This window comes from Podarcis bocagei (assembly GCF_964188305.1).
Source record: "Podarcis bocagei genome assembly, chromosome: 8".
NCBI lineage: Eukaryota > Metazoa > Chordata > Lepidosauria > Squamata > Lacertidae > Podarcis > Podarcis bocagei.
Genome location: NC_138133.1, coordinates 23,196,725 through 23,210,806, shown reverse-complemented (window position 1 = coordinate 23,210,806; position 14,082 = coordinate 23,196,725). Strand labels below are relative to the sequence as shown.

The window sequence follows — 14,082 nt, the reverse complement described above, 5'->3', positions numbered from 1 at the left end:
TCCTTTTCAGTGCTAATGAAAGCATTCCCCCAAATTGCCCTTTTGCCCAGCCATGCCCTTGCTAAAACCAACACCTTGAATTGCTGCCACTGCATTTTGGGAGAGCTGTAAAAAGGATGGCCCTTTGGCTGGTTCATGACCTTAAGTTTATGAAGGCATATATATGCAGGACCTAAAACTGTCCGCTATTCCCACTAGCAACAGTCCGAATCGTAAAACCCAGGAAGACGGATTTCAAGTATGGTTTATTTGCGCTGTCTGTAACTTCAGTAGCGATCATGTCAAACCAGTGAAATATTCTCCTTATAGGTGCGAACGGGGCCACAATGCCATCATCCCTGTCTCATTGACACAAGCTGTATGTTTAGGAACGCTTAATGAATTGCACTCTTTCCCCCTCCTTCCCTGACTGACACATCTTATTGTCACTTACCATTTCAGGAAGTCCCATAACCTTGAGCCTTGGCATGTCACTGTCTTATGATTAATGAACATAATGTGGCAATTTCTGTTATGGAATATGTTCTGCGAGAGCCAGCCCTTACTCCCATAACAGTGGGACAAAAGTGCATCACTCAATACGTATCTATGAACTGTATTATGACTGATTTTAGTTACCAGCCAGGATTCTTAAATGGCAGTGATTTTTGAAGATTAGCGTTTTAGGGTTGCCATCATTGGTTTTACTAATACTGGATATCTGGGTGTGGCTCAGGATCCGACCCAGTGCAGACAACGCAGCTGGGTCAGGGGCAGAGCCAAGGCAAAACCTTGTGGGTAAGGGAAAGAGCCAGGGCAGGATTTTGGGTGTCAAGGTCAGAGAGCAGCATTTGGCAAGTATTTTCAGAAGCAGAACCTGGATTATCCTATTTCTACACATCCCGGGAATAGTTAGATGACAGAAGATGGTTTTACAGATTAGACTAGCAAAATACTGGTTGGTTGACAATCCATTTTAAGTCATTCCCAGTGGCTTTATTCCAAACCTGAAAAAGAATTACAAACATCAAATTCAAAATCCATATTCGTTTTGTAACATAAGCCTATTACATAGTTGACTAGATTAAAATATACCTAATTGCTATAGACTTCCCTTTTCTATATATAAATGCAACACAATTAGAAATATTGTATTAGAAATTTTTATAAATTCCCCTATACCCTCCACTCCCCTTCACCCATGTGTGATCTCAATATTTTTTTTTTACTTCTTCCATCTTGTTGTGTTGTTGTAGTTTAATAATTATTCAATTGATTCTTTTGATTCTTTTATTACTTCCTTGCTTACCCCTGCACGTTTTACACATTATCTATTAATATTCCAGTTCCGGAACCATATTTTTGGTTGGCTGGCAATCCTATGAGCATGTTGCTTTAGCAAGGATGATCCATACAGAGCTCTGTGAATGGCTTGGTTTGATGGATCGGGTCCTGCATTTGCAAAAGGGTGAACACACCCACACCCATCACTCTCAGTAGTGACTGAAGTCTGGTTGATGACTATGTCTATAGCCTATATAAATTGGGCATTGCCAAAATTGACCATGTGCCTTGGGATGGGCGCTGTATCAGGACCTCTTCCAACAGATGGTTTGTTCTGTCAGAGCTGGCTGCGCTGCCAATATATTTAGCTGAACCATGTACGCTTGTGTATGAGAGGATCTGTGGATCTTTTTCTTACTTATGGACTTCATTGCAGCAAACTGGTCACAACCGATGTTGGCATACATGACTTTGAAGGGGAATTAGGCAGCTACATGGAGAATAGGGCCACCATTGGCTATTGGGAGCACTAGAACCTCCAGATTCAGAGACATTACTAGTTGGTGCTCAGGAGGAGCATCAAGAGCTGACTACTGTCTTCTAATCTCTAGGTTAGATTACTGCAACGCATTATGCATAGAGCTGCCTCTGAAGATGGTTCAGAAACTTCACCTGGTGCAGAATTAGGCAGCCAGGTTGCTCATCGACGCAAGATGGTTTGAGCACGTAATGCCAATACATTAGTTTCCAGGCCCAATTCAGAGTGCTGGTTTTTACCTATACAGCCTTAAATGGCTCAGGACTGCAATATCTTGAGGTCCGCCTCTCCTCATATGAACAGACCCTGACCTTACAATCATTATCTGAGGCGCTTCCTCGTGTTCCTGCTCTGTGTGGGTGGCAACGCAAGAAGGGGCCTTTTCTGCAGTGGTTCCCTGTTTGTGGAATGCTTTCCCCAGAGAGGTCCGGTCTGGTACCTTCATTGCATATGTTTAGGCACCAGGCAAAAAACATTCCCCTTCTTCCCAGGCCTTTGGCTAATTAAAAAATCTATAGCCTTTTAAACTGAGAGGGTATTGTTTTTGATTGGTACTCTGTTAAGCAGTTTTGTATTTTTATATTGTAAACCACCCTGCGGTCCTTGGATGGGTATAGAAATTTAATAAACAAATGAAAAAGAAAAAAATATCAAAATTTATGGGCTGCTTGTGGATTTCCCAGAGCCACCTTGGGTGGCCATGGTTAGAAGCAAATTAAACATAACTTTCAGTAGATCCAGCAGAGCTCTTCTAATGTCCTTACGATCAATGCCGTGATGTTTTGCCCATTTAAAACAAACACTTTCTTTTTTACACCAACGGTGCTCCGTGATTGATGAGTGGCTATTTAGCTTCCTAGTGAAGCATTGAAATCTAAATGTGTGCCAAGTAACCAGCACCCCCCCCCCCAAATCTCCTGCTACTATTGAAAGAAGCAATTCTCACAGCATACAGACAATCTTGCTTTACAACGCCGGCCTGCTTGGCGTTAAATGGTTACGACCTTGAACAATTTTAATTGGGTTGTTTGGCGGTCAGTTCACATGGGAAGGAGGGAAATTCATGCAAAATTATTACGATGTTGTAGTAAAACCTCTTCATTAAGACTGTAAGCAACATTCCAATGTAACAATCACTTCTCCAGTTTTGATAAAAAAAGACCCTTTCTGTACAAAGTTCCCACTGGTATTCCACAAGATTCTTCTTATGCCACAAATGTAAACAACACACAAAATTTGAAATTTGATTATAGTTTGGAGACTATCTGTTCCACTGACTTCTAGCTTGGATTTTGGAAGTTCTGTTCTTTCAAAAACATGGGGGAAATGCACTTCATAGTCAGAATGATTATTCATTTTTTAGCGTAGGGGCACAATTCAGTGTGTATACTTATCACACTTAGTACCTGGCACAAAATAATGCGGTTTATTTTATTCAGCTCAGATCGGTGGCAGGGTCTGAAGGGCCAATATTTATATATGTACCTGCAAGTGAATGAGTGAGCTCTCTCACGATGCCAACTTATCCATTGGGCTTCACGGACATTATGCAGTAAATCCAGCCCTGTCACCATATAAGGCCAATCGGAACACCAAATCCCTGCACACTGAATTTTTTTGACATGAATAAACATTGTTCCAACAGCTACTAGTGCGCTAGAAAGATTGCTATGGGGGAAACCATGGGTATGCTCACATTTGTGGCTTGAAACATTGTGAGTTTGTTCCTCCAGTTGCATTTTCAAGTTGCTTTTTCCTGCCAAATTTCACACTGAAACGGGGTCAGGAAAGTTGTCTTGGGTTGCCATATGTCCTCTTTTCCCCGGACACATCCTCTTTCTAAGCATTAAGGATTTATTTCTGGGCAGATTTTTAAAATTTGACAAAATGTCCAGGTTTTTTTTGTTTTGTTTGTTTGTTTTTGTTTACAGTAACCCAAGAAACAAATTCTAGTGCATTAGACTCAGATCTAAGGCGCCCTGCTAAGCTAGTCTGCAGCAGAGAATCACAACAGTGCAGCATCTTAAACTAGCTACATACTATAGAAATCCCTTCTCCTGTGGCTGAACTAAAAGAACGCTGACTCAGCTACAAGATCTTGGAGAAGGAGTCTGGGAGGACAAGAGTTAACACTGCCGCCCCCCGCAATGTGAACATGAGCCCAAATGCTTTCATGTGGCAAGGGAGGGAACAATATGCATTTTTATTATTTTGCTGTTGAAAGTTAAGAGCATTGCTACTACCAATATATCACAGCTTCAATAGCCTACATATAGTAGGGGTATTTAAAATGAGCGTCATCACAGCGATCTGTAGTTAAAAGTAAAGTAAAGGTAAAGGGACCCCTGACCATTAGGTCCAGTCATGACCGACTCTGGGGTTGTGGCGCTCATCTCGCTTTATTGGCCGAGGGAGCCGGCGTACAGCTTCCAGGTCATGTGGCCAGCATGACTAAGCCGCTTCTGGCAAACCAGAGCAGCACACGCAAACGCCGTTTACCTTCCTGCCGGAGTGGTACCTATTTATCTACTTGCACTTTGACTTGCTTTTGAACTGCTAGGTTGGCAGGAGCAGGGACCGAGCAATGGAAGCTCACCCATTCAAACCACTGACCTTCTGATTGGCAAGTCCTAGGCTCTGTGATTTAACCCACAGCGCCACCCGCGTCCCTCAGTAGTAAAAGTAGAAGTTGGCAAATGTGTCCTCTTTCTTGCTCTTCAAAATATGGCGACCCTAAATTGTCTTCACTTGATGATTTCCTTCCCTGGGATGAACTCCAGTTCTCTGCATGCCCCAAAGCCACCTGAACTGTTCACCCCACAGTGTAACTGCGGCTTCTGTTTCGAATTTCCATGGAACCTGGTTTGATATCAAGTACATCGAAGAGTGGTATTTCTCTAAAAGCTACAGGACTTTAATGCTCACCTGCCCCATTCAGTAGAAGGGTGATGAGCAGGGTCAGCAGCCCTGTGTGTGTCTATATATTCAAAATGTTTTTACCAAGAAAAGCTGAAAAGATACAGGAGTATAGAGATGAAGGCAATGTTTCTAGAAGTGACTCATTTTTATAAACGAATGTAAGTCTGCAGGGTATTAGCCGGAGAGTTTTCAAAGCAAAGAAAAAGGTTGGTTTTGCAGATACCAAGACCTAAATATTAATCGAAACCTAGCTGCGATTCTGCTGACACACATAATGAAGTTTTCCAGCTGTCACTCACTTTTGCTCCTGACAGTTCTAATGAAATGCTGCTGGCATAAAGGGTGTTCCTCAAGGGCCTGAAAAACTGAAGCAGGTTTCTGGCCTTTAAAAAAAGATAAATTGCCGGCTATCTGCCCATTTTCTTCCCGTCTAGAAACTCAGAACGCTTTGTGCGTGCACTGGGCCAAGAAGCAAAAATGAGAGGCTTTGTAATCCAAGATGAGTTTGAGAAACCACACATGCCTACCTCGGTTTCTGCTCCTTCAGAAGTCCTTATGGAGGGCATCGGGAATAAACTGCGAGTGTGGTATTTAGGGCACAAGTCTAATTAAGGAAAGCCATTTTTGTTTCCTTTTTGAGAAGATGGAAATGTCACAGATAATAGCCATTAGTTAAACATTGGCAGCTGGTGGTAATAACACACCAGCCGCAAGGAAATATTGTCTGGGAAAAGGTTGCTCTGTAACCGAACTGCGTTAGGAGCAAAGCGTTGGCTGCCTTGAAACTCTTAGCAATGGGGTATAATCTCAAGCTTATAACATGAAGAAGGGCAGGTACATATAAGCAGCTGTGACAATCAATCCAGTCCTAGGATTGTACAGAATGAAGCAGCTGCTTTAGGCAGGTGATTTTGGATTTCATGATCAGATTGTTGGATGCTTAGTTTATTACTGTTGTGGTTTTACTCCCAGGGAGTGGAGAAGAGGCATTTCTGGTGGTGGTTGAGGTGTGGAGGTTGTCTTATGACTTTCTTCTTCTTTGGCAATCACTCGTAGCCGGGTAAGATTGCCTTCTATTGTTGTTGTTTAGTTGTTTAGTCATTTAGTCGTGTCCGACTCTTCGTTACCCCATGGACCAGAGCACGCCAGGCACCCCTGTCTTCCACTGCCTCCCGCAGTTTAGTCAAACTCATGCTGGTAGCTTCAAGAACACTGTCCAACCATCTCGTCCTCTGTCGTCCCCTTCTCCTTGTGCCCTCCATCTTTCCCAACATCAGGGTCTTTTCCAGGTAGTCTTCTCTTCTCATGAGGTGGCCAAAGTATTGGAGCCTCAGCTTCACGATCTGTTCTTCCAGTGAGCACTCAGGGCTGATTTCCTTCAGAATGGAGAGGTTTGATCTTCTTGCAGTCTTTTAATTTCGTGGCTGCTGTCACCATCTGCAGTGATCATGGAGACTTCTATAAACACAGTTTTAACAGTGATTTTGTAAGTGACTGTGGAGGCCAGTTCTGGATCCAAACGTCCTTCCACAGTGGGTACATAATTTCCCGGCAGGAGCTGATCACAGTGAGGGTTTGCCAAGTGTGCCTTCCTCCTAGCACGTTTCTCCTTTTTGCCCTGAGTCTGAGTGTCTTCAAAGCCCACGACACCTTTGGTAAAGGCTGTTCTCCAGTTGGAGCACTCGCAGGCCAGTGTTTTCCAATTGTCTGAGTTTATACTACATTTTTAAAGATTTGCCTTGAGAGAGTCTTTGAACCTCTTTTGTTGACCACCAACATCACACTTACCATTTTTCAGAATAGAGTAGTTGCTTTGGAATACAATAATCAGGCATCCGCACAACATGACTAGTCCAATGAAGTTGATGTTGAAGAATCATTGCTTCAACACTGGTGAGCTTTGGTTCTTCCAGTACACTGGTACCCATGACTGAACTTGCAGTGGAGGAATCCTAGGGTGCTTCCAGACTGTCACTATTGTTGGGGTGGGATTTAATCACATACTGGCAAAATCAGGTCGTGCAGTTATAGATGATTGGGAGGCCTTGTGCCAACAAACCTGCTTCCCCAAAAGCACGGGGTAACATTTGCTCTGATGCAATGTCATCTAGCTTCCCGCTGCAAACAAATTGGAACAAAAGCTCAATCGTTAGCAACATCGTTTAATTCTTTTGCAAGATCGATAAACAGATAATCGGGAAGCTCCCCTATTCAGCATTTAATAGCTTTTAATGTTTGGTCTGACCAATAGCATCATCCCAGTAACTCTCATGGACTGGTTGGATGCAGAGGAGTGCTAAGAGGCACGAGCTGGGGAGCCCCAAGAGTAGAAGGGTCAGAGCCCATGGGTTGGTGGTGGGACAATGGTGAGAGGGAGAAGACTGGGAGGAGGACGTGTCGGAAGCTGAAGCGGTGGCAGGGTTTAGTGAGCAGGAAGAGGCTGTGGCAGAGAGCAGTCCAGAACCAGAGGCAGAAGCAGAGGCTGGAGAAGAGGGAGGCCAAGAGGGAGAGATGAGTGAGGCTCTTGAAAAAGTACAGGGATCTCCTGCTTCTACCACAACAAGCTCCCCTCCCGCTGGTCTCATACGACCAGGAGAGACATGATGTGGGAGCAGCAAAGGCAGGCACACCTGTGTAGTCTGATTCCTTTGGGAAAACCCTGGAGAGGTGGAGACTTAGGCAGCTGAGGGAACCTTTAGTCTCTGCAACTGCCTTGTAAGGGGCAAGACGTACTGAGAAAAGTTGCTGCGCTCATTAGGCCTGGCACCCCTGAGTAGGCCCTGTTTCTTCTCAGAAAGAGTTAACTCCACCTACTCTGTGTGAGTTACTGCGGGCTCGCTTCTGACAGCAGCAATCAATTAACCTAGATTGTTATAACCTGACTTGTAGCATCACATCTGTGGTATCTGACATCACCTACAGCTGCATTACACACTGTGATTGCTGTGGCAAGCCTTTATGCATCAAATATGTAAAGGCTGAAGTTAAAAACACAGAGAAATGCACCCCCCCAACACTCTGGGCCAATCAGCTTTCCCAGACATGAGTACATGGGTGTTTAAAGATGTTCATACACAGCCTTTTACTAATACACTTGACATGTTTGTTGTCGAAAAACACCCGGGCTCTGCAAATGGCTGCAACAATGATTAGAAGCAAAATGAACAGTGCATTTGGAAGTTGAGCATAGCTTCTCCGTTCTCAACTGGAATATCTGGGCGGCACAGCCTCTCTTCTACAAAATGAAAAAGTTATTAATTTTTAAAGCGTATTAACATATAATGAAGTGCATACATAATTCAGCTCGGTAAGCTCTGCTGTCCATGCCTCTTAGTAGTTATAAAGTACCTATTTAAATATACTCGGTTTTACATTTGGAGGCTGGACACATTCCTGCAGATGTCACAGTTCTGTTTGTGTTGTTAAAGCTCGTGCAGAACTGGAAATATTGGTACATATAATGTGATTCCCAGGGTCCTGGTTCATTTGTTTATTCACTAAAAATAAACACAGAGGTTCTGGTTTTTACAACGACCTTCCTACATGGAATGTAAGTTCTCCCACCTCTTCTAATGTGGCTGTCATTCCTGCTCAAAGGTAGTAAACATCTAAGGGTGTCTAGGGAGTCTATTTCCTAGAACAGGGGAAACCAATCAGATGTATTACAAATAGAGATATTGGAGAATTCCAACAGGAACAGAAACAGCCGTGGAAATTGCCAGAATTCCAATGATCATCCAAGGTGTGGAACACAAGCAAATACAGTCGTACCTTGGTTGCCGAACACCTTGGAACTTGTACGTTTCGGCTCCTGAATGTTTGAAAAGCAGAAGTGAGTGTTCCAGTTTTCGAATGATTTTCTGAAGCTGAACGTCTGGTGCGGCTTTGGTGGTTTCCAATTGGCTGCAGGAGCCTTGGTTTCCAAACAGTTCCGGGAGTCGAATGGACTCCCAGAACGCATTCTGTTCGAGAACCAAGGTACGACTGTATGACTGGTACAGTGGTACCTCGGGTTAAGTACTTAATTTGTTCCGGAGGTCCGTTCTTAACCTGAAACTGTATACAAAACTGCAAGTTTTACATAATTATGTTACATAATTATAAAGACTCTTGTGCCAACTAAGGTCTGAGGACTAGGCAAAGGAGTAAAAAGAAGGGCGGAACCTTTTCTTTTTCAAACACTGTCAATTCCAAAGCTATTATTCTAGCACGAACGCCTTCCTTGTTCTTCTATGATGGTAACGGTGCCTCCCTCAGAGGTTCCGGAACTGAGTTCCAGTGAGTTTTGGCTGAAAAAAAGCCCTGTGTGATTCTATGATTCTATATTTTGGATCCAATAGGAAAGGATGGATCCATTAAAGTCCAGTCTGTATCATTTCTGCATGGAGACTGGACTAAGTCCATCCTGTCCTGTTTACACACAGATTTTTAGCAGAACATCTAAAATCAGCATGGAAACACATTTTTAAAAAAGCACTTGTGCTCTGAGGGCCTCTGCTCTTGTCAAATACATGTTCCATGCTCTTCACCCCCTCCCTTGGGAATATTTCCTGAGCCGAAAGCTGGACCATAAAGAAGGCTGATCACCGAAGAATTGATGCTTTTGAATTGTGGTGCTGGAGGAGACTCTTGAGAGTCTCATGGACTGCAAGAAGATCAAACCTATCCATTCTGAAGGAAATCAGCCCTGAGTGCTCACTGGAAGGACAGATCCTGAAGCTGAGGCTCCAATACTTTGGCCACCTCATGAGAAGAGAAGACTCCCTGGAAAAGACCTTGATGTTGGGAAAGATGGAGGACACGAGGAGAAGGGGACGACAGAGGATGAGATGGTTGGATAGTGTTCTCGAAGCTACCAGCATGAGTTTGACCAAGCTGCAGGAGGCAGTGGAAAACAGAAGTGCCTGGCGTGCTCTGGTCCATGGGGTCACGAAGAGTCGGACACGACTAAACAACTAAACTCAACAACAACAAATATCACGGAGCTTGCATGCAGATGTTGCATAAAACATCCTTGAATCTAGATGATCCTCAGAGTCCCTTCCAACTCTACATTTCTACAGTTCTACGACCCCCCACCCCATTTTAGCGGCAGCTGAGGCCTGCCGCATTTGTGTTCCGTTTCTAACTGCATTCCAGAAGAAAGTTTCTCATGCCCAGCTTGAGTGAGGTGGCTGTCTAGTTTAGCCTCGTTTAGTACAGCTCCATTTGCATTATTTTGTAGCAATCGTCATGATAAGGAAGGAAAATGGAAAATCTAATACAGTACTGGCTTTTTTTCCTAATTGCTGTGCTCTAACATTTGTTTTGCCACGGGCTATTTCCAGCTGTACCAAAGTTCGGCAGCGCACTATCGCATTATCTAAATTTAGAATTCTGCTAAGATAACAGAGTGCTTAAGCACTTTTAATTGGACATATGTCTCCCTGTGTCTCCTTGTACTGATAGCACACTCTGAAATTCCCCTTTTCGCAAGGAATCAGAGGAGAGTGGTATGACCTGCCTTGCTGCTTTCAATTTAATGAACAACTTCTTTACAAAAAAAAAGGGAGAGAGAGAGATTTTTGTGTCATTTTCAGTAATGTTCAAATCATATTTCATCTAGGCCAATAAGTGAAGAATCCTCGGGTCAAACACAAAGGGAGACATTCTCTGCGAGATTATTGCATTGCATGGTAATGTAATATAATGTAATGTAATATAATATAATATAATGTAATGTAATATAAACCACAGATGATGATGATGATGTTCCTTTCTATTAAGAAATAGTAATTATATCAGAATTTCCCTAACTACATATAATATATGTAGTCCTTTGAAATAATATATGTAGTAGCTTTGAAATAGGCCAGACAGGAGCTGACATTGACTGCATATACAAGTTTGACAGCAGTTTGAATCCCCTCAACAGGGTGGGATCCCATTGCTCTGTCCCAGCTCATGCCAACCTAGCAGTTCAAAAGCACACCAGTGTAAGTAAATAAATAGGTACCGCTGTGGCGGGAGAGTAAACAGTGTTTCTGTGAGCTCTGGTTTCTGTCATGATTGTGCCAGAAGTGGTTTAGTCATGCTGGTCACATGACCCGGAAAAGCTGTCTGCGGACAAACACCGGCTCCTTCGACCTGAAAGTGGCGATGATCGCCGCACCCCATAGTCAAATTCGACTGGACTTAATCGTCCAAGGGTCCTTTACCTTTCCCTATAAAAGTTTGTGTAGAAGTAAGTCCTATTTGGGATGTGGGTGGCGCTGTGGTCTAAACCACAGAGCCTAGGGCTTGCCGATCAGAAGGTCGGTGGTTCGAATCCCCATGACGGGGTGAGTTCCCGTTGTAATGTCCCAGCTCCTGCCCACCTAGCAGTTCGAAAGCACATCAAAGTGCAAGTAGATAAATAGGTACCGCTCCAGCGGGAAGGTAAACGGCGTTTCCGTGCGCTACTCTGGTTCGCCAGAAGCGGCTTAGTCATGCTGGCCGCATGACCCGGCAGCTGTTTGCGGACAAACGCCGGCTCCCTCGACCTATAGAGCAAGATGAGCGCTGCAAACCCAGAGTCGTCCGTGACTGGACCAAACGGTCAGGGGTACCTTAACCTGTTACGTCCTATTTAGTTCAATGGGCTTTTTCTAAGGTGAGTGGTTTTGCTCTGTAGGTGGCTTGACTGTGTCCACCCAATGAGTTCATGTCTCTGTTGAGATTTAAATCAAGTTTGTTCAGGACTTGTTCTCTTAATGATAATGTTACACTATGGCACTAAACCACAGTTAGCTCAGCACCATTTGTTTGCAAATCTACTTCAACCCATGGCTTGCAATTCTGGTTTGCTGGCTGACCATGAGCTATGGATTAGCCAGTTCAGGCACCACCCTTTCTTCCTTGTTCAGCATGTTGCCTCAGATAAGCCACAGTCTTGCAAGGTGCTCTAATTTTGAATTAGTAATTTGTTCTTCTGAATTTTCTCTATTCACTTGTAGAGGTGCAGGTTTGTTTTTTTAATTGAGAAAAACAAGTGACAGAAAAATGAAAAAGCACTGAGTTACCATACTGGCCTCAATATTGTTGATCACTCAAGGGCAAAGCTGGTTAGTATGTGCTTAACTCCAGGCTGGATAGTGAGATAATTAAAAGCACTGAATTAATTCATATAAGTGGAAAAAAAGGTTCCAAAAAAGAGCCTTGGACAATACATTTTATGTTCTGTGACTTATTGTGGTTATGTTTTTTTTTTTTTACACCAGCAGTAGATTTGAGCAAGGAAAGAAAAAGAAAGAAAAGAAAATATTTTTGGATGGTTCTTTCTGCTTTGTCCTGGTTCTGCCATGTGCAACAAAACAAACTCATTTGTTACTCTCACAGCAAGGGATGTATTTGTAAGGCGTGACACCGAGAGTACATTGCTGCTGCTCCCTTCTAGTCCAGCAGTTTGGTGTTCTTCCATCTCTCTCCAGAAAGCAAAGGCAGCCTGGGTAAAATTAATAGAAGAAAACAAACCTATTAGGGTTTTGCTTGCGTCCTTCTGAAGGGCGGAAAACAGAACTCAATGGCCTTGTTGACATTAACCTCAAAGGCTCGGCTGGCTTTTGTTCAATTCACGCTTCAATCAGTTCAAAAGGAGGGTCAGTCTCCTGCTAGGGTAAAACCGTGCACATCTCTTGCATAGGTAGTCTTGTTGCCAAGAATCAAGGAGGGATGAGTGTGAGACCCTTGTCTGGGCTTTGCTTGGGAAATTAGAAAGACAAACAAGCCTTGAGAAACTGTCTTGAAATTTTGCTTCTCCTAAAAGCTAATGAGCACACAGTGTTGACTGGCATGGCAAGTTTATTAGTTTAGAGACAGTATGTGGCATCAAAATTCAGCAGCACTGATGAATAAAATAAAGCAAGGCATTTCATCACCAGCTGACGACATGGCTCCCCAAATCTCTTTTCTGATGAGAGCAGCTTTTGCATCTCATTTGGAAACCAAGGACCCAGAGTCTGGAGGAAGAATAGGGAGGCACACAATGCCAGATGCTTGAAGTCCAGTGTGAAGTTTCCACAGTCTGTGTTGATTTGGGGAGCCATGTCATCAGCTGGTGTTGGTCCACTGTGCTTCATTAAGTCCAGGGTAAACACAGCCATCTACCAGGAGATTTTGGAGCACTTCATGCTTCCTTCTGCAGACAAGCTGACTTCATTTTCCAGCAGGACTTTGACACCTGCCCACACTGCCAAAAGTACCAAAACCTGGTTCAGTGCCCATGGAATTACTGTGCTTGATTGGCCAGCAAACTCGCCTGACCTGAACCCCATAGAGAATCTGTGGGGCATTGCCAAGAAGAAGAAGAAGAAGAAGAAGAAGAGTTTGGATTTGATATCCCGCCTTTCACTCCCCTTCAGGAGTCTCAAAGCCGCTAACAATCTCCTTTCCCTTCCTCCCCCACAACAAACACTCTGTGAGGTGAGTGGGGCTGAGAGACTTCAAAGAAGTGTGACTGGCCCAAGGTCACCCAGCAGCTGCATGTGGAGGAGCGGAGACGCGAATCCGGTTACCCAGATTACGTGACTACCGCTCTTAACCACTACACCACACTGGCGTACACCACACTCAAAAAGATGAGAGACATGAGACCGAGCAATGCAGAAGAGCTGAAGGCTGCTATTGAAGCATCCTGGTCTTCCATAACACCTCAGCAGTGCCACAGGCTGATAGCATCCATGCCACGTGGCATTGAGGCAGTAATTGATGCAAAAGGGGCCCAAACCAAGTACTGAGTACATATGCATGCTTCTACTTCTCAGAAGTCCAATATTGCTCTATTTGCAATCCTTTCACCTGTATATTTCTACAACAGATAGTTTGTTCTTCCCACTCAGTTGCTGTTTCCACTGGCTCAGTTTTTCTTACAAAGGCTTCAGTCATGACCACATTTCACTGGATATCAGGATTAGACACTCACTCAACCCTTCTGGTCTGAACAGAGGAGAGGTGTAAAACACTCCTCTCTGAGAACAAGTATGGTAGGTGTTTATGTAGGTACCTTTGGCTATATACACACTAACCCATATGTAGCACAAAAAATGCACCGTATACAGTGGCACCTCGGTTTAAGAACAGTCCTGTTTACGAACGATTCGGTTTACGAACTCCGCAAAACCGGAAGTAGTGTTCTGGTTTGCAAACTTAATTTTGTCTACTATGGAAGGGCACCGGCGGCGGGAGGCCTCATTAGGGAAAGCGCGCCTCAGTTTAAGAATGGATTCAGTTTAAAGATGGACTTCAGGAACGAATTAAGTTCGTAAACCAAGATACCACTGTACTTCAAATAGCAGCTGTTCTCCATGGTCTGTGGTGAATGAGCACCCCAAGCCCACGTATCTTTT

The 14,082-nt window shown here is 43.8% G+C and overlaps 2 long non-coding RNA genes across 4 annotated transcripts in view; both read left to right on the top strand.

Moving 5' to 3' along the window:
- Positions 1 to 14,082, top strand: part of LOC308594084 — a 375,081-nt gene that overhangs the window by 131,945 nt on the left and 229,054 nt on the right. The gene's annotated exons all lie outside the window — the stretch shown is intronic.
- The window catches only part of LOC308593998, a 71,291-nt gene that overhangs the window by 6,169 nt on the left and 51,040 nt on the right, over positions 1 to 14,082 (top strand). The gene's annotated exons all lie outside the window — the stretch shown is intronic.